Consider the following 20,046-nt stretch of genomic DNA (forward strand, 5'->3'; position numbering starts at 1 on the left):
CAAGGTCAAGCTACGGCTATTCAAAATCCTGCAAAAGAGCTAAACAAATCTCATCATTGGCTGGGAGACTGGGAACGTTAGAGTCCTCACTAGAGGGATGAAAAGCCTGTCCCAGCTGCAAGTGATCATAAGCAACTTGATCATCAGCTGCCCGCTACAGCTGTATCCACCGCTCAGCTCACCCAGAGATTCACGCCGCTCCTGGTGCCAAAATAAATGTCTCTCGTCAAAAAAAAAAAAAATCGCCCATTTGAAAATAACTCTCTAATCTGCATCCTTTCAATAGAGCTGAAGTGCACTTCACCGACACAGGGCAGGGGCATCTTGAATTAGAGAACTATTTTTAACACATGAAGGATAAGATATGAAATTAGTTTCACGGGGAATGAGAACCTCTGAGATTATTTACTTTGCCTTAATTACTTTGACTCACCATTAATTTAGCTTTCCTAGGGTACTCAATATTTCACACTAAGATTTGGAGACCAAAGAGACGGGAGCACAAGTCTGGAGCTCCGGCGTCTGGGGGTAGTAGCATCTTCTCCGCGGAGGCGCGGATGGTCAAAGCCCAGTCACAGCGTCGGCTGCTCGAGGACACGTTCAGGGGCCCGTTTCTGTTGTTTTTCCGCCCCGGGACCAGGGGCTGTGCCCTGAAGGATGCACAGAGCCAAACTTTATTCAGCTTCTGTTCAACTCCTCGGCCAATAACATCACTAGTGCTCACAGCTACTCAGGCGACTGCCAAATCGGGCAAGCGGCGACTGCCTGGAGCCGAGGGGAGGCGAGCTGGGGCTGCACGCTTCAAGAAGTTGTTAATGATGGGTGCAGCTGGGCGATGCAGTGGATTCCCAGGAAAGGAGACAGAGAAGCCAGCCTAGCAGATACTCCACGACGGCGGCATGAGAGCGTCCGTGGGTCAGGAGGCGCTCAGCTCCCAGCAAAGCACTCACGATGCGCGGGGGCTGCTGTGTGCAGCTGGGCACCGACTAAAGTCCTGCAACGCGCCCCCCGGGGTCGGAATCAGCTGCCTGCCAGCAGACGCCGCAGACAAGGGCCGCGCCTTTGCTGTCAGCAGACAGCAATGCACAGGTTCCCGGATGCAAGAGCGGACTTGCTGGGGTCACTCAACCTGATGGTGCTTCCCCCACCCTCTGGCTCCACGTGGCCTTTGGCAGTGGGGGGGTTGGGGGGGAGGGGGAGGAGTGGGCAGAGAGACCCTGAGAGCTGGGGCCTTCTTTCTGAGTCACGATCAGAAGGGCTGTCCCTTACTCTCAAGGTCAGAAGAACTGACCCTGTGTTACGTAATCCCATTCCTGAGAGTTTAAGCCATTCTTTTTCTCCACGAGGCACGCCACACCCTGACATTCTCTTTTCCCCTATAAAGGTATTTTTCACTCCAACACAGTTGTGCTTTATTTGGAAGTTGCCCTTTTGCTTCTTTCTCTTGATGAGGATATTGTTTGACTTCACCTCGCTGTAGCCTTTGAGCGTGCTGAACTCATATCAACAACGGAGCAGGGAGGTTCACACGTCTCCAGAACTCTGCTACTTCTCTATTGGTGATAAAATAGCTGTCATGGAAATATGCTTCCACGATAAACATTTCTAATTTAACAATAATAATTTATATTTCTGTAGCACATGCATAGCTTTGAAACATGCTCACATATATTATGAAAGAGAAAAGTGTGAAAGTGTTAGTCGCTCAATGGTGTCCTGACTCTGTATCCCCACAGACTGTAGCCCAGCAGGCTCTTCCATCCATGGGATTCTCCAGGCAACGATACTGGAGTGGGTTACCAGAGCCTTCCCCCCTGCCCCAGGGATTGAACCCGGGTCTCCTGCCCTGCGGGCAGATTCTTTACCATCTGAGCCACCGGGGAAGCCGATGCCTCATCTTAGCTACTTTTCCCCATCTGGCCCCTTTCCACGAGGCTCCTGCTCATGAACCTGCCACCGTGCAGTCACGTCCCCCAGGGACGTCTGTCCTCTTTGTCGGTGCTGATGCAACAACGCTGCAGATGTCACTGCCGCTTCCTGGCTCACACACCTCATTTGCGCCAGTGGCACTTTCAGCCCCCTTTATCACTTACAATTCTCCGGTGACTCTCTTCGCTGCCGTATCTTAATTTTAATACTAGACATTACATTCATTCCTTGGCATCATCAGAGAAAACAAAGTACAGTGCTATTAATCATTTCCACTGGGCAGAAAAGGAGCCTCAAAACACAGTGTGGTGGAAGACGGGGTTCAAACTTCCTACCTCTTCCTCCTCCCGGCTATGACAGAGGACCAGTTACTCAATCTTCTGGAGCTTCAGCTTCCTCTGATTACTGACGTAAGAAAAGGTTGCCATGAGGATTAAAGAGGATGGCATGTGCAACTGTGCCTGAAAATACACAAAAGATGCTAACTAATTCTCCTGGTGGGTTCCCACTCACACTAACGCCACTGTCATTCACACTAACAGAGGCTATCCCGGCAAAGAGCATCTCTGTGCCCTTGGGTCCCTGAAAGTGTGTCTTCGCAGGAGCCTCGCCACTCACTTCCTCCAAAGGATGACGAAGGCACATGAGATCCTATCATCCCAAAGATCACTGGTTTCCAAGCTTTTTTCTACAAAATTCAACTGCAAGACGTTCAGACGTACTACAGTTGAAATTGCAGGGTACGTGCATGAATGGCCATCCACTCCTGGCATTTCCAATCCCATCTGGCCTGCCTTCGTATCACCCTGAGATGGGAGTAGACAGTAACAGAGGGAATGCAGAGCACGTGCCGGTGGCAATTTGCAGGTGGCCACTCAGGGCACCCAAAGAGCCATCCCTGAGCCACCGCCCACCAAGCTTGAGACTTGCAGCTGGTAGAATCCGTCCTTTTTGCCTGCCTGGTGAAACATTTTTACACCACAGAAGCTTTGATTAATCTTAAATTCTGTCACATCAAATTTGTCTTGCTCGGAGAAATTGTGACATCTGAAATTCTGCTGTAAATCTGAAGTCTCCGCTTAATGATTCAAAAGCTTAAAAAAAAAAAGAAAAAAAAAAGGCTCCCAACAGGCAGTTGAGGGATTTCAACATGTCACTGGCAAAAGGGTGATTTTAGAGCTTGGATGGTGGGTGGCTTACAGCTATTAGATGGAAAGTGGACATACTTTTTGATCCAGCAACTCTTCTCATAAGAATTTACCCCAGTGAGTTCACTGCGCAAGTGTAAAATGGTGTACATACAAGCATGCTTAGAGTGGCAATGATTTTTCAGTTGAAAAATCGGAAACAACTTAAATGTCTATCAGTAAGACTGGAGTAGGGGATTCCCAGATGGCTTAGCAGTAAAAATCCACCTGCCAAGCAGGTGATGTGGGTTCAATCCCTGGGTCTGGAAGGTCCCCTGGAGGAGGAAATGGCAACCCACTCCAGTATTGTTGCCTGGAGAATCCCATGGACAGAGGAGCCTGGCGGGCTACAAAGGGTCACAAAAGAGTCAGACATGACTGAGTGACTAAACAACAACAAACTCTGGAGTAAAGCCCAAGAGACAGCATTAGCTGCCTCCTCAGCAAGCTGCTTCCGTTATTTTCCAGCAGAACTCTAGAGGTATCTCTACACTGACATTGGGTTGGAGTAGCACGAACTTCTACCCAAATCTGAAGCAATCAGTGCATGCCACTTCCCTGGTAGCTTTACCTATGATGGTTGGTTCAAGCAGAAGGAAGCCAGGATTTCTTTTTTTTGATGATGATGATTTATTTGATGATTAAGAGCAGCTATCTTTCACTGGACAGTGAATGGCTCCCTAGAACTTCAGCTGTTTTGCCACCATGAGGAGCAAGGAAAAAAGCAAGTTCTAAAGAAAGAAATCCTAAATCCTGATTAAATCATGCCTGAAGCCCCAGCCCACAGGATTTTTCAGTATGTTCTATTATTTAAACTAGTTTGCCCTGGGATTTGCATTACTCCCAATGAAAAGCATCCAATACAACTGTTCAGTCATTAAAAAGATAAGATATATTTGTTGACATGGAAGGATGCCCAGCACAATCAGTAGAACAACATAGTAGATTACAGAATAGCATGCATAGCAAAATCCCTTTTATTTAGAATTTCATCTGTATATCATGTGTACACACATAGGTATATATGCAGATATAAACATATAGAGAGAGACAGACAGACAGAGAGATGTGCCTGGAAGAACTTTACTAAAATGTCAACAATGGTTAGCTCCAATATTTCTGAAGATTTTCACTTTCCTCTTTGCATTCTTCTATAGTGTCTGCTGTTACATAACAAAATGTATTTGGGGGGGGGGGTGCAGAAAAATCAAGCTTTAAGAACATTTATTTACTGATTCTGTGTATCTTGAGTGTAAAATAAGTGGACAGTTTTGCCTCCTATCCCTCACAAAACTGAAGTGTTTCAAGATTTTTTTAAAAAATGAAGATGCTAGCCAGACACTCAAAATATTATTTCTTTATAAAATTCCATAATGAAGCAGTGAAACCACTTTAAGATCTGAGATAGTACATGCTGAAAAAGAAACACAGCCTGAGGTGCCTATGCCTCTTTCTAGGAGAGTGGAAATAATATTAATCAAAATGAAACATCTTCTTAAAGAAGCTGAGCACCTCATTTCCCCAAAAGGGAAAGCAGGATGGGGGGAGGGCGGGAGGGGCAGAGAGAGGGTAACACACAGCTGCTTCCAGAAAGAGCAGGTGCCAATGAGCAGGCAAAGGGCACAAGGGGGGCTGCCGTGGGATGCTGCCGTGCTGGGGTGCAGAGAGCTTCACCCCTTGGCTGCTGATGGACATCCACACCCTTTTCTCATGGGGACAGTCCCCCCCAGCAAACCTAACCCCACTCCCCAGCAGTGAGGACCGTGACAGTCCCTTCAAGCTCTCCAAAGGTAATCGCTTCAAGCAGACTAGAAAACTAGATGCTCTCCATGAGCTATTTCGGTTCTAAAGGTATAACTCAACCAAACATATTATCTAAATTGTTGGGAGGATTATTTGAAAGATCCAAACACCATTAGGACAGAATCATCTGAGTGGCTTAGACTTCGTGGGAAGTGACTTGGCTTAGACGTGGCGGGAAATTCTGTCTGTAAGAGGAAGCACTGGGTTAGAAAAATGTAGCAAAGGCAAGTGGAAAACAGAAGTCAAAGACAAAAATCTCCATCTCTTTGTTGGTGGTTTTTACTACAGCTTTGTAGGATTTTCTGACTATGAAGTCTCAAAAACTCTAGATCTAAAGTCAGTTAATTGGAGGAAATATCTCTTTAAAGTTGTAAGAATCTTGTAGCTAGAAGGTAACTCCAAAAATACCAGGATAGTTTTCTTTACAAGTTAATTTCCTGCAGTTATTGGCTTTTTTTTTTACAATGAATTGGGCTTCCCAGGTGGCTCAGTGGTAAAGAATCTGCCTGCCAAGCAGGAGATGCTGGTTCGATCCCTGGGTTGGGAAGATCATCTGGAGAAGGAAATGGCAATTCACTTCAGTATTCTTGCCAGGAGAATCCCATAGACACAGGAGCCTGGTGGGCTATAGCCCATGGGGTCACAAAAGAGTCAGACTAAACAATTTAGTGACTAAACAACAACACAATAAATGACTACACAGTACCTACACTGTATTGCATGGTAACACCATTGTTCACAAGTCAGTAACCATTAATTCTGGGAGAGGCCGATACTCCTCAAGAGAAAAGAATCAAAAACAAACACCACCCATAGAATTGTCTACATTACACATCCCGATCTACCTTCGGGACCAAGTTAAAGACACATCTCGGAAAAGCATCTCTCCCACTCAAAGTCACAAGCATGCGCTAGGCAATCGGTTTGTCTATCCTGTGTCTCGTTCTGATTCATCCCTCTTGGATGGACTGCTGGCGACCTTCAACCTGAAAGGGCATCAGAATGAGAAGACAGTAAGTGGTTCTCAAACTGCAGTTCAGCTTATGTTGTACAAATTTCACCCTGATTAAAAAAAAAAGAAAGAAAGAAAAACAAAGCAAAACCTTTTCAGTGATGCCCCAGGGTGCCTGGGCTAAAATCCAAAGTCCTCAGCTTGGCCTGGCAGGTCCTGCGTCACCAGACCCAACCTACCAAGCTACCCTCAGCAGCCTCAGCCAGCCACGCCACCCTCACTCTGCCCCGAAGCCACACTGCCTCTTCCAGGGACCCCCGCTCACACATGGGTCCCTCCCCACCACCACACCCCAGGACAACCCCAACCAATCTCCAGGTCTTGAATGACTCTCTCATACAGGCCTTCCCTAACCACCTTCACGGGTTCTTTTCAGAGAAACCTGGTCTTTTCCAAGAACTTCTCGTAAGCTTCAGTTACACCATGATTTTTATTTTACTTGATATTCTTTCCAGTAAACTGTGGACTCCCCGGAGAACAGGACTGGGACTTTTTGTCCACTCCTGCGTTCCCAGCACCCAGTGGGAACCTGGCAACCATAAAATCATTTGGCACAAAGATTGTGTAGCATGCCTTCCTCCAAAACCATTAACTCTCTGCTACAAAGGGAGTAGAGAGCTGGGTCATGATACGACGGGAGATTTAAAACAGACATGTCAACATTATTCATAACTAGATGGGAAATGTCACACACTACTTAGGGCCAACTCAGCACAGTACAGCGAACACCCACCTGGCACAGAAAGCAAGCTCTCTGCCTTCTGCAGCGCCCGCTTTGTGCTTCTGGGCAGAATCGAGTCCCTGATGCTCAAGGAAACTCCACATCCAGCCTCTCTCCTCGTGCCACTGCCCATCACTGAGTAACATGGAAAGAAACAGAGACTATATCTCTGCAGAGAGATATACCTGAACCAGGTGAAAGACCAAGCTTCGGAAGGATGTCAGGAGAAACCACAAGCTGGCTCTCTCGTGGGTACCAATTTCTTAAAGGAAAATGTGGAGAGCCTGACCTGGGAAGAGAGGATGCTGAACTCAGTCTGTTCTGAGGGATATTTCTTTGCAAGGGAAATAAGAGGAGAAACTCACATAAGAGCAGGCATAATTGGTGTCTTGTTACTAAACAAATTGTTCTTTGGTGATTATAGGTGTGCAAGTGACTTATTCTTTTCAATCTTGCGTTTGTATTAACTAGAACCCTAATTTGTAAGTGTGTCTTAATTAACTTCCTTCAAAGCTTCTGCCCATTGAAAATAAGCTTATTTCTTTTCCATTGCCGGCTCACTCAGAGCCTCTAATCCACAGTACTCGGGCCCAGCTCTTGCCACTTGGGTTCACCGTGGAGAGCAGAGACTGGCAAGTGACCCAGCTCCAGGGAGAACCATCTGTGCAAAACTCTGCATGTGCCCTGTCCCTCGCCAAGGGCAGGAGAACATCGGGATTGGGCACATCACTACCCATGTCATCAGCTATTTCTCAACACTCAAGTTCTCCTTTAGCCAGAGCTCTTGACTTCCCCAAGCCCCAGTCCTCAGACCTGGTGGTGATTTGCATGCCTGGGAATTTAGGGTATCTCCCTGTATGCTGAGGACTTCCCAGGGGGCTCAGTAGTAAAGAATCCACCTGCTAATACAAGAGACGCAGGAGAGGCAGTCTGAGCCTCACGTCGGGAAGATCCCCTGGAGAAGGGAATGGCAACTCACTGCAGTCAGGTCTTGCCTGGAGAATCCCATGGACAGAGAAGCCTGGAGGGCTACAGTCCATGGGGTCGCCAGGAGTCAGACACCTGGGCACAAAGCTGAGCAACGCCAGAAGGTTCTGCTCCTGGCATCTGAGGATGGGGCACCTACAACTGGGCGGTGTGTGCAAGCTCTTGGACATCGTGGTCGAAGACGACTCGAAGGCTTTCTCCTTGCTCCAATTCCCAGCTCTCTGTGCTCAACTGGGGACCCCCTGAAGAAGGGACAGAGCTGCCCCTGTGGTCAACTGCGGGCCCCAGGGAAGCAACCACCGAGACGCGCCCTCCAGCGGGGGAGGGGCCTGGGCACAGTCCTTACGGCAGAGCACGAGGGGACCGTGCCAGCTGGCCGCCAGCGTGGCTTCCTCTGATGCGGCTTCTAAATTAGCTTTATACTGGAAGATGCCACTTCAGTCCTACCCTCCTTCCCAAAGCATCCTTATTAACGTTCTTAGCAATGGTTTGTTACAAACCACATAAGCTTCCATAGATGAGGGGGTCAGACATTTTGAAAGCATCTCAGTACGGGAAAGCGAAGTGCCCGCAAACCCAGGATTGTTGTTGTTTAGCCTCTAAGGTGTGTCCGACTCTTTTGTGACCCCATGGACTGTAGCCCGCCAGGCTCCTCTGTCCATGGGATTTCCCGGGCAAGAATACTGGAGTGGGCTGCCATTTCCTTCTCTGGGGGATCTTCCTGACCCAGGGATAGAACCTGAGTCTCCTGCATTGGCAGGCAGATTGTTTACCACTGAGCCACCAGGCAAGTCCAGTAGAGGTACAACTGTAAACCAAAGTACATTCAGGAGTGAGTCACGAGACCAACACACTAATACAGGCTATAAGGATATAACACACAAGAGATGAAGCCAGCAAGAAGAACCACTTGCAGAAAATAAGGCAGGGATGGTTAGACAAAGAGGAGCTCAAGGACAGATTACAAGGACACCAGGGGAGGTTGCCAAAATGCAGAATATATTTGACAAGGAGAAATTAGCGCTTCGGAAACCAGAGCCTAGAAGATGAATAGTCACTAAAAGGAAGGAAACGCCTGGTGGGAGGCGGTGACATTAAAAATGCAGGTACTTTCTGCCAGGACTGGAGCTGGCCAGATTCTTGCGGTGGAAGAAGCCAGCATGTCAGAAAGAGGAAAATCTCATCAGATGTTTATCATTCCCACGCTTTGAGGACCTGGGGACTGTCTAACTAAGAAAACAGGAATCTCTACAAGTATATTTCACAGAGGAAATTTATGAGCGTGAATCGGTTACTCAGGTGATGGGAGGAGCAGAGAGTCTACACCAGGATAGTTAGATAATCCAGAGATTAGCTCAAAGCAGGAAGCTGCCGCCTCCCCTGGACTGACAGGAGACAACAGACAGTGGGAGGAGGTAGGGCTGCAGGCGTCCAAGGTCACTTGTGAGCAGCTGGAACCACAGAAGGTCCGTCAGGCATGAGTGGTGCTACCAGGGAGGGACTCCCGCTGCCAGGGATGCCCCAGGAAGCTGGAGGAAAGAAAAAAAAAAAAAAAATACCCTCCCTGGCTGGGCCCTTCTCCCTGCTGCCTCCTAAGTGCCTCCCCAGGGCTGAGGACAGCTAAAGCCCGCAGACTCAGAAACCCGGGAGAGGAGCCTGCAGGGGTGAGCCCCCAGGACCCGGAGGGTAAGGGGAGACCAGGGGCGCGGGACGCGGACCAGGAGGGCGGCAGCGCGCTGTATCAGACAAGCTTCCTTCCCAACAGGCGCGCGTTTAAAAGAGCCCCTTACTGGGGCCTCCCGGGTGACGCGGTGGTAGAGAATCCGCCTGCCAGCGCAGGAGACACTGGTTCAAACTCTGCAACCACTGGAGACATGGGTTCAAGCTCTGCAACCACTGAAACCCGCGCCCTAGAGCCCGTGGTCCGCAACCAGAGGAGCCCCGCAACGAGAGAGCAGACCCCGCTCGCCGCGACTAGAGAAAGGCCGGCGCAGCGACAAAGACCGAGCGCGAGCCAGAAATAAATAAAAAATAAACTTATTTTTTAAAAAAAGCTTTGCTTCCTGCCACAGAATGGTCACACAGGAATAAATTAAGTGGGAGTCACGCCTGCAGAATGGCCTACTGACCTTCCTGCCACGTACAGCGGGCCCTGACCTGGTCTGCACAGCCCCTGAGTACAAGGGGTGGGGAATTTATTCTAACTTTATAATTTATTCTAGAATTTATATAATACCCTTTCTAAAGCTACAATTAATCCAGGACTAGTCTTAACAAGAGCATTTTCCCCCCAATATCCTAGGGGGAAAAAGGCTCTTTGAAAAAATATAGGTATCGAATAGGAGAAAATATACCCGAGCATGGCTGAGCGCACACACGCCCAAATAAGTCCAAGTGAAACTGGGGAAATCTGAGGAAGACTGGCCTGCAGCCGACCAGGTTGGTCACCATGCCGCCCTACAGGTCTGTAAGATGTTACCAGGGGCAGGGGGTGGGGGTGGGGTGGAAAATGTTACCAGACACAGGCTCTGCCACTTCCCTGGCAGTCTTTGGAAGTCTATACTTCCAAAAGAGTTTGGGTTCGATCTCTGGTCGGGAACTAAGATCCTGCATGCCGCGCAGCCAAAAAAATTTAAGTGTACAACTTAATTGAAAAGTTGTCAAACTTTCAAAAAGTTTCAAACATATTTACACATTAAAAAAAAGTACACAGGTTCTGCATTCTTACAACTGTACAAGAATCTATAATGATCTCCAAATTAAAATTTTAATTAAAAAATATCATAAATGTGTGCATGCATGCTAATTCATTTTGGTCATGTCCGACTCTTTTGAGATCCCATGGACTGCGGCCCGCCAGCCTCCTCTGTCCATGGAATTCTCCAGGCAAGAATACTGGAGTGGGTGCGTTCCTCTCTCCAGGGGATCTTCCCCGACCCAGGGATTGAACCTCATCTCTTATGTCTCCTGCATTGCAGGCAGGTACGTTACCACTAGCGCCACCTGGGAAGCCGAGACTTACGTGCAGACTCTTCTCAATTATTAAGCCCTCTTCCTTGCCAGGGTGTTTCCTCCGTAAGTGTCTCCAGTGTGTATACTCACAGGCACCGCATCGCTGCTCTCAGGACCCTGACCTCCCTATGCAGCGAGGCCCAGGAAGCTCTGCACTGGCCCCATCTGCAGCCCTTCCAAATTCTGTCTACTCTGCGTCATTGGCTCAGGGCTACTTTTGCAGAAATAGGATGGTGTCGCTTACCCGTGTTTGATTCTTCAGCCTTGGCCTTTCTGACTGCAGACGGAGCCGGGACATTAGTATTCACACACAGGACAATTAGGAAGCCGCCTGACCTTAGTACAGATCAGCTAACAAGCCTTAACCTGCTCATTTCATGATGAAGGATTCATTTCAAAACCGCTCTCTTTCTGGAATGCATGCTTTCCTTCCCACATCCCTCTGGTCTCCTATGAGAGCTGGTGGCCTAAGAACCAGTGGGAGAAGCTGCATGGGGAGAGCCTGGCACTTTGACAGATCAAGAGGCAAGAGCCAGCCCACCCAGCCACTACTCATCCACTTAGCAAAAATACAGGCTCCAGGAGAAGCAGGGAAAACAATAGATAGAAGTGCATGCTAGGTCTTTCGGAAACTGATGCTGGAGGAAAATCCCTTCTTAGCCAAGAGTATGAGGGTGGGGGGAAAAATCACTATTCATCACAAAATGGACATGCACCATGGACATCTCTCCAACTCTCCTTCTCTACCACTCCACAAATCCTGCCTGTGAAATATAACTTTCTTCCTTTAATGATCTGGTGGTGAATTATTTATATGCTTCAATTTATCTTTCTGTCTTCTTTTATTTATGCCCAGAATTGTACTACTTAACTCTAAGACAGCCTGACCAGGCCTGCAGGCAAGGCAGAGGCAACCCAGCCCTTTAGGGGGTCACTGAGCTGGAGAGACAGAGCAGGCGGAGCTGTGGGGAGAGGCCGAGGTCTCCGTCTAGGGATGCTGCATCAGGCTGACTTTTCCAGCCAGCTTTCCATCCAAATCCATCTTGCATCCCCTCCCCATCTCCAGCCCCCCAGCCACTATCTTCACTATTTGTCTGGGCAGCGCCACCTCGGAGCTGGTGTCCATGCCCCCAACTCTTCCTCTATCAATCCCTCCCCCAACAGCAGTTATCAAGAGGAACAATGCCATCATCATAATTCTTAAGCAGCTCTCTATCACCTGAAGCCAGAGCTCCCAAATCTTCCTAACTGGTGAAACCAGTGTGGTAGTGATTCAGTCACTAAATCATGTCTGACTCTTGTGACCCCACGGACTGTAGCCCGCCAGGCTCCTCTGTCCATGGGATTTCCCAGGCAAGAATACTGGAGTGGGTTGCCATTTCCTTCTCCAAGGGATCCTCCCTCCCAGATCAGGAATCAAACTCAAGTCTCCTGCACTGCAGGCGGCTTCTTCACTGCTGAGCCAATGGGGGCATTATTTTTAAAATAAATAAATCAAGCAGATTCTTCAGTGTCTTACGTTGGGTTTCTCCTGAAACAGCCCTTGAGACAAGAGGTCTCTTAAATGCAAGTTATTCATCTGAGAGAGGACCCTGGGAAGGACTAGTTACTGGGGAGGAAGGCAGCCAAATAAGCCCAGATCCTGCAGGAGACGGCCACCATGGGCAGCACCGTCAGTCTCACTAGGGGATCCTTCGACATCGCGCAGGACACAGGTCAGTCTCTGCACAGGATGGGTCAGGAGGCCAGGGCACTGCCTCCCTGCTCTCTTCGGTCGTCAGCTGAGGTCCACTCCTGGGGTCACTTAGCTTCGCTGCCCCACAAGTCAGAGAGAAAGCCCTCAGGTGGAGAAAATAGATGCTTGCAGAAGGATTTTGCAGAAGTGTACAGGAGTGGTGAGCATCTGGGCATATGAGTGCGTCTACCTGAGCCGGCCGTGTCCCTGAAGATTCTGATTTTGTGGGACTTAGGAATCAGCACTGTGGCCAAGCACTTAGTGGGACTCTTGCACAGGCAGACTGTGAAACACTGACCCATATCAGCAAGTGCAAAACCTTCAGTGGCAGCTCCCAGCAGTCACCTGTAAACCACACTTCAGTGGTTTACAGTGCCCTTTCCCCAAGTCTTCCCTTTAGGCAGCATACTCTTCAACAAGCAGGAAATGCGCCTTAAAAATGTCCATGATCCCCAGAGCCAAATACCAGTCATACCAGTCAATATGCTCATATTGAGCATAAATGCTCAATAAATGTGTGTTAAAGAAATCACCCTGAAAAGAAACAGTATGGTACTAGATACATTGGTTCCCTAGACAAAACTATCTGCCAAATCTCTCAAAATAATAGTCAAACAAACAAACAAACAAAAAATACCTATTGAGCACCTATCTATGCAAGACACTCAGGAGTTCCTCCTGAGATGCTCCATAACTGCTGATCTGCGTGCCCCTTAACAGAGACTTGCTGCTATAACACAAAACGGTGAATTAATCCCTACCAGGGAGACAAAAGACGGAGGTGGTGGGAAGGTGAAGCATGCTTTCTTTCCGAGGAACTGGAAGCCTTCTGGGCTTGACCCTACCTGGGGATTCTGCCGGGACTGTCCCCACAAACCCGGTCGCCCTCCACCTACTTCACAGAGATGGAGTGGGATGAAGAGGAAAGTCGTATTTCAGCGGCAGGCGCTGATGTCTCAGGATGAAGGCTTCTTCCAATGACCAGAAATTTGGTACCTGGGGCCTCGATGGGAACTCTGGGCTCCACCCTCAGAGGCACAACAGTTTCTGCGGTTTTCAAGGAGCTCTCTCACAAACGAGACCAAAGCAGAGGCCTGGGCACTGGGAGTCACTACAGACCTCATCGGTGGCTTTTCTCCCCCCAGCCCGTCTGGGATGTTAAACCACAGCACGCTGGCCACGTTCCAGTCTGGATAATCAGGCTGGGGCTAGCAGACTTCCCCCTCCCACTCCAGCTAAATAAAGTATTTCTTCAGACCAGATGCCCTAACCTTTGTTACGCGGCTGTGGGCTATTAAAGAGCTCTTCTGTACTTAGGATGGCTGTATTTGTGAAAAATCAACACCTCAACACTTCTACACCGACAAGTACCTTCCAGAATATCACTGACTACGCTAGTCCTTTTGATATGCTTTTATACAGGGCTGGAAACAATTAGAAAAGTATAGTCATTTCTTCTCCATTTCCCCAGCTTTTGCTATTCATGAAGATACAGACCAAAATATTTGCAACATCACAAAAAGGAGGTGGCAGGTGCATACTTCACAAAACATGCTGAGAGTCTACTGCAAGCCAAGCGCTGCTGCAGGTACCGGGTGCTGACGGAAGGGTCATAGGTTATGCGGTCAGCACAAATTTGACATTTTTCCAAAGGGAATAATTCAATTTAATTCTTCCTCTTCTGCTGCATTTCTGAAAATTTGAATCCATCGGCTTTGCTTAAAATCTATCATACACAGGTGGCCCCGTCAAATACTATTTCTGTCCACCCTTAAAATTAAAACCACCAAAAGAAGAATACATAAGACCTTAAACTCAGTGTGTATGTGGGTGTGTGTAGAAGTGTGTATGTGTCGAAGAATGAGAAAATATGCTTTCTTGTCCAGGCTGTAGGGCAGCAAATGGGATGCTGCTTAGGTAAATATTTATTTGTTTGCTTGTTTTCAGCAATCATCCTATTTGTGTGGGCGAGAGTTTACAGCTTATAATAGCAGAAGCTGACATAAGGAAGTGGAAAACATAAATATCTCTTGCTTAAAGATTCTTTTTACTGTATGAAAAAAAATACAAATCAGGCCCTTTGGCATTCTATTGTTAGCATAAAAACAACAAAAAGGAAAACAAATGCCAACACATATGTATGCATACACACACATTATCTTGAACATGAAGATAGAAGAAGGAAGTTAATTAAATTTCAAGATTCCAGTGGAATAAATTTAATGTATGACCTACAGAATATTTAACATCATGCCACAAAAAGAGGGACAGTTCTGATTTTTCTAAATAATAATAATTTTAAAATTTAGATTACTCCTAGAAGACCCAAAGCAAGTGCTTGTCCTGAACTTGTGAAAAATAGTTTTAAAAATCAGTGAAGTTCACTTGAAATCTGCCAAATTATTATTCTGCTTGGAAATCCTTCTAGCTAGAACAAGTTAATAGCAGGCTTCTAACACTAGGTGAAACATGCTGTAAATCAATTTATCCCCCCCGACAAATCTGCTAAAGTGCATGCTTTTCTGGTGAAAATGGTTCTTCAATGATACTTAATACTGTCACTACATTGTTTCTCCAACCAGTCCAATCCAAGTTTTTCTTCCAGTTAAATGCCTACCTTTGTAATAAATAATAAATGACAGAACACAGATTCTTCAAAGTATTTACGGCAGAACGAAACTCTAAATGTATCACCATGCAATACATTTCCTAAGCTTAAAAAGAAGGCTTAATAAAGCACATGTGATTCAAATTCGCCATCCAATACTCCATTCATTAGCGTCTCAGGGTTCAGAAACAATCTATGCCATTGTCATCTCTCACAGATAGATGACTGTCCTCCACAAGCAGGCTTCAGGTGACACCTTTGGCAAAACAGTTTTGAAAAGGACCAAAAGTAGGATTATGCAGCAACATAGGCTGTCCTGTGTACTTTTGTTTTTAATTTTTATTCTATACTGGAGCAGAGCTGATTAACAATGTTGCATTAGAGTCAGGTGTCCAGCAAAGGGACTCAGTTATACATACACCTGCATCTATTCTTTTCCAAATCATCTTCCCATTTAGGTTATTAAAGAATATCGAGCAGCGTTCCCTGTGCTACACAGTAGGTCCTTGTTGGCTATCTGTTTTAAATACAGCATGCATACATGTCAATCCCAATCCCCCATCTTGCCTCTCACCAACTCATCCCCCGGGGAACCATAAATTCAGTTCTCTAAGTCTGTGCGTCTGTCTGTTTTCTAAGTAAGTTCAATTTTTGTTTGTTTGTTTGTTTTTGAGCCCCGATCATTAGACCAACAACGTGTCTATCCCTTGCAGACAGAAGCCCACAACAAGTGATTAATCAGCAGTAATGGTTAAACTCTCACAGGTAGACCCGCGGACCAACACAATCCTCAATCTCATCCCCATTTTAAATTCTTATAGAGAAAAGGGGAACATTAAACACTGTCCAAAGATGTAAACAATTACTAAAGCAAGGAACAGGGCATCCCCCGTTTGAGGAAAGAGGTGGGAGGCCCAGGACTTTCTGAGACTGAAGGCTGAACACGGTACACAAGGTATCTAAAACCAAAACGGAGCCTGGTGTCAACACTGAATCTTGACTCCCAAATATTACTGTGTTTTTCTAATGATCTTCATCAGGGTAAAAATCGTGATTACAAATTATGTGTAAATAAAGAACAAAGAAAGAATGATTTGGGGGAGGAAACGGGGTGGGGGTGATTTTCAAGTGTGACCCAAGGCAAGACCTCCTGGAGAGCCCTTGGTCAGCAGGTCTGAGTCACAACACCTCCCCGGGCCACAGTGCCTCTTAAAACTAAAGGCTTAGGCCAGAGCATCCGTTTCTAACTGGCAGTAAAACCCAGTCACCTATTTAGGTATCAGAGAGAACTCAAGTTTTTGTAAAACCCTAAGAGCATCTGAGAGCGGCAGAAAACGTGCTTATGGTGTTTAACGACTACAAAGGGGAGAATGAGGAGGGTCTAAACAATCCTCCCAGCCTTATATTTTCCAGTTTCTACCGGGCTTAAGAGGGCAATTGAAATTAGATGCTTCATTTCATCCCACAATAACAATGTAATTCTGATTATAATAAAATGTTGGAATGTTCTCTTTAAAAACATCCCCCTCCAAAGGAAACAGCTTCACCTTCCTCAGATGTAGCCTGGTAGATCTGCCTCCAGAGGTTGTAATGCCCGAGCTACGGTGTGAGTATCAGGGTAGATCTGCCTCCAGAGTTTGCAATGCCGGAGCTACAGTGTGAGTATCAGGATGTGGAAGCAGCTGTCACTGCTTTGTTGTTCAGTCACAGTAGGTGGTTGCCAAGCAACAAAATACTATTGTCTGTTTCCATGATCTATTGGCCAATTCTACCGGTGATAATGCTTTCCACAGTTTAAAATAGGGCCACCTTTTGGACAAGGAGAAATGCGAAAAAATTCTAAGAACAATAAACATATATATAAACAAACACACTGAACGTATCCCTAAATTATGTTTATAAATATCCAGCTGTGTGCTGATACACATACAGACATTCTGCATGTGTATGTACGTGTGTGGGTGGCTATTTATTACCCATTCTCCTCCTACCTACCTCCAAACTCATCTAAATTGAATAGGCCAAAAACTAGATCTAAATCCCAGAGGGCAAATTAAAGCATGACCTGGAGATACGAAAACAAGTCAGAATTATTTTCTCAACAACAGCAATAATTTCCAACTTGCCAGATGTATCAAATTCTGTCCCTTGAATACAAAGTTCTCCAGTCAGGAAAGCAATTCTACTGATATAAAAATAATAAATGGAATGCCTTTACTATCTACTTTGGAATCACTGATCATTTGTTGTTTTACTTCATGTCATCATCTGCTACCCCTGTGTACAAAGATAATAATTCAAATGGGAAAATTCTGTTTTTCTTTACACCCAAGAATATTAACATATATTCACTTTGAAAATAATTGAATTGTTCTCTATGGAATAGCCTCATGTGATTCCCCACTTTGTTCTGATATTGGTCCCTCAGGAATAGCAGTCATGCTATGTTACTCTTGCATATTTCACTAGCTTACAAATAAAATAACGCAGTGTACTCAATATAAAGTTGTCAACATTCGCTTGCATCAGCTGCTGTTTGTTTTCCATTGACAAGGCTTCTAAAGATAAGAATTACAATATTCTTAGATGTACAGACACAACATCAAAACAGCCTGAAGGAATTAAAGCTGGAAACTGCTAGAGGCAATCATGCTTTGAAATGAAGAGAAATCAGTATCACTTATGCACACATATATTTCAGCAAAGACCCTAAATAATGCTAGAACAGTCTTTGCATTTTATGCAACGTTCATCCATCTTCCCTCACAATATTTCCAAAGCACTTTAACTATTTAGTTCATTCCTCTAAACAAGCCTTTGAAATTCACCTTTTGAAATTCACCACCACTTGTAAATCTACACGTTGTAAGAAACTGGTAATAAGAAAAACTCTTTACGTGGATTGACGTTATTACTATAAAATCTGCTATCAAAAGGGCAACTTTAGCAAAACAGAAACAGAGTATGTTAAATAATTAACTGAATACTAGTCAAATGATCACTTTTCCGGACACAGCCATCCTCAGCAGACCGCTCCTGGGAAGAAGCGCCCAGTCCAGGTTTCTCCTTCAGGTCTCACCCCACACACGACCCACTTCCTTCTCCCACAGCTTCTCAAGCTTGTCCACCCATATCCCGACCTCACTAAGAAACATGCTCTCCCCACTTTCTCCACCCTTGTCGTATTCCTTAGACACTCATTACTTTCTGCAAACCACCGGACTCAAACCTGCAGTTTGCCACGAACCTCCCCATAAACACTTGTCTTCCCGATTCTTCAAGATCTGCTTTAAAAATCTCCGACACTGAACAAATACAATATTAATAAAAGAAAGGCTACAAGCCAGTTGATTTTTTAATGTCATAGCAGCAAAACGTTGGGGGAAAAAAGACAGAAAAGGAGACATGCAGGCGTGTACTCGGAGGAAGGCGGGTGGAAGTGTAGCTCCGCACAGTGGGTCGCGGGGACCCAAGGGGCCTCGCTTCCCCCACTTGTCAACCCCACTTCCCCCATGTGCGCACCGCCGCTGACAACCACAACACTCCCGGACCACCCCCTCCGGAAAGGGGGCGGGGTTACGCCTTCGGCCAATCAGAACCCGCAAGCCCCGGGTGTCCAACCTATGGGGTGGCCCTGGCCGTGCAGGGGGAGGACGCGGGGTGGTCGGGGAGGGGCCGCGTCCGTGGGAGGCGCGCACGTGTCGGGTCCGGGGAGGCGGCGGGCGTCCGGGTCCCGAGGCGTGGGCTCTGCACCCCGGCAGCCCCCGAGTCCCGCTGCCCAGTGCCTCTTTTGCCTCGGCCCGATTCGGGCAGGACATGCTCCCGCCGAAAAAAAATAAAGACCGGTCCACGACGTCTGACTTCCCCCCCGAGTAAGGGGACAGTCACAGATAACAACAGTAGTACCCGGCTCAGACAAGACCGGGAGGAAAGTTTCAGGCCCGCACCCGACGGAGTCCTCCAGGGCTGGGAGGAGGAGCAGAAGGCGGACGGAGGCTGGGCGGGAGGGTGACGACCTGGAAAGCAGAGGGCGGCGGGAGGGCTGCGCGAGCCGGGCGCGGACCGGGGCGCGGTGCTGGGGGACGCTAGCGGCGGGGTGCGCTGTCCAAGGTGCACGGGAGGTGGTGGGCGCGCGGCGGGCGCGGAGCCCGGAGCCAACACTGGCCGGCGGCGGCGGCGGCGGAGGAGAGAGCTTGGAACGGCTGTCCGGGGGAGCCAGGCACCACCACCCCCCACCACCCAGGCTTGTAAAAGTGAGCCTAGTGGAGCTGAGACAGGAAGGGGAAGGGCGCGGGAGGCTGCGCCGAAGCCCCTCACGCTCCCCTGCACCCCTCCCTCCCGGCCGCACCTCGAGCTCCTTTCCTTTTTCCCCTTCCCCCGCCCCAAGCCCACTCCCCTCAGGGCCTCGACCCCGGTACCGCGGCGGGGGCGGGACCGCGGAACCCCCGCTGCGAGCCCGGACGCCCCAGGGATGCTGCGGGCCCCCCGGAGCTGCTTACCTGTGGCCGCGGCACCAGGAGCGGGCGCGGCGCGGCTCCTTCTCGCCTCCGCGCCCTCCTTCCCCGCTTCTCCCCCGGACTCTGTCCTGTGCGCCGAGCTCTGAGACCCGGCCGGGCTGCAGCCGCCTTCCTTGCCGCCGCCTCGGCCGCCGCTGCCGCAGACAGAGGACGCCCAGTGGCGGCTGGAAGCCCGTGTGAGTAGCGGCGCCGGAGATTCCGCGGCTCCGGGCGCGCGGCCGTGCGCACGCGCGCCGGCGAGTGTGAGTGTGTGTGTGTGAGTGTGCGCGCGCGCGCCCACGGGGAGGGGGGAAGAGGCCGAGAGATGCTCGTAGGGACCGAGGCAAAATTCTCCTGCCTCGGGAATCCGTAAGCCGGGGAAGGAGGCTCGAACGCGCGTCTCGCCGCTGGGAGGAGCTGCCCGCCGGGCCACGCCGAGAAGGAGGGGGCGGCCGCGCGGGGCGCGCGGGTTCCGGATCCGAGCGGGGCCGAACCGAGCGGGACGCGCAGCCACAGACGCAGCGGAGGCGGTGTCCGCAGCCCACGGTCGCGCTGC

The 20,046-nt window shown here is 48.3% G+C and overlaps 1 protein-coding gene across 1 annotated transcript in view; it reads right to left on the reverse strand.

Moving 5' to 3' along the window:
• The window catches only part of ENOX1 (ecto-NOX disulfide-thiol exchanger 1), a 662,946-nt gene extending 643,266 nt beyond the window's left edge, over nucleotides 1-19,680 (reverse strand). Inside the window, exon 1 of the mRNA XM_061133275.1 lies at nucleotides 19,494-19,680. The gene's annotated coding sequence lies outside the window, so the exon portion shown is untranslated. The remainder of the gene's footprint in view (nucleotides 1-19,493) is intronic.
• Nucleotides 19,681-20,046: the final 366 nt, after the last annotated feature.

The sequence above is a fragment of the Dama dama genome, chromosome 30 (genome assembly GCF_033118175.1).
Source record: "Dama dama isolate Ldn47 chromosome 30, ASM3311817v1, whole genome shotgun sequence".
Classification (NCBI taxonomy): Eukaryota; Metazoa; Chordata; class Mammalia; order Artiodactyla; family Cervidae; genus Dama; species Dama dama.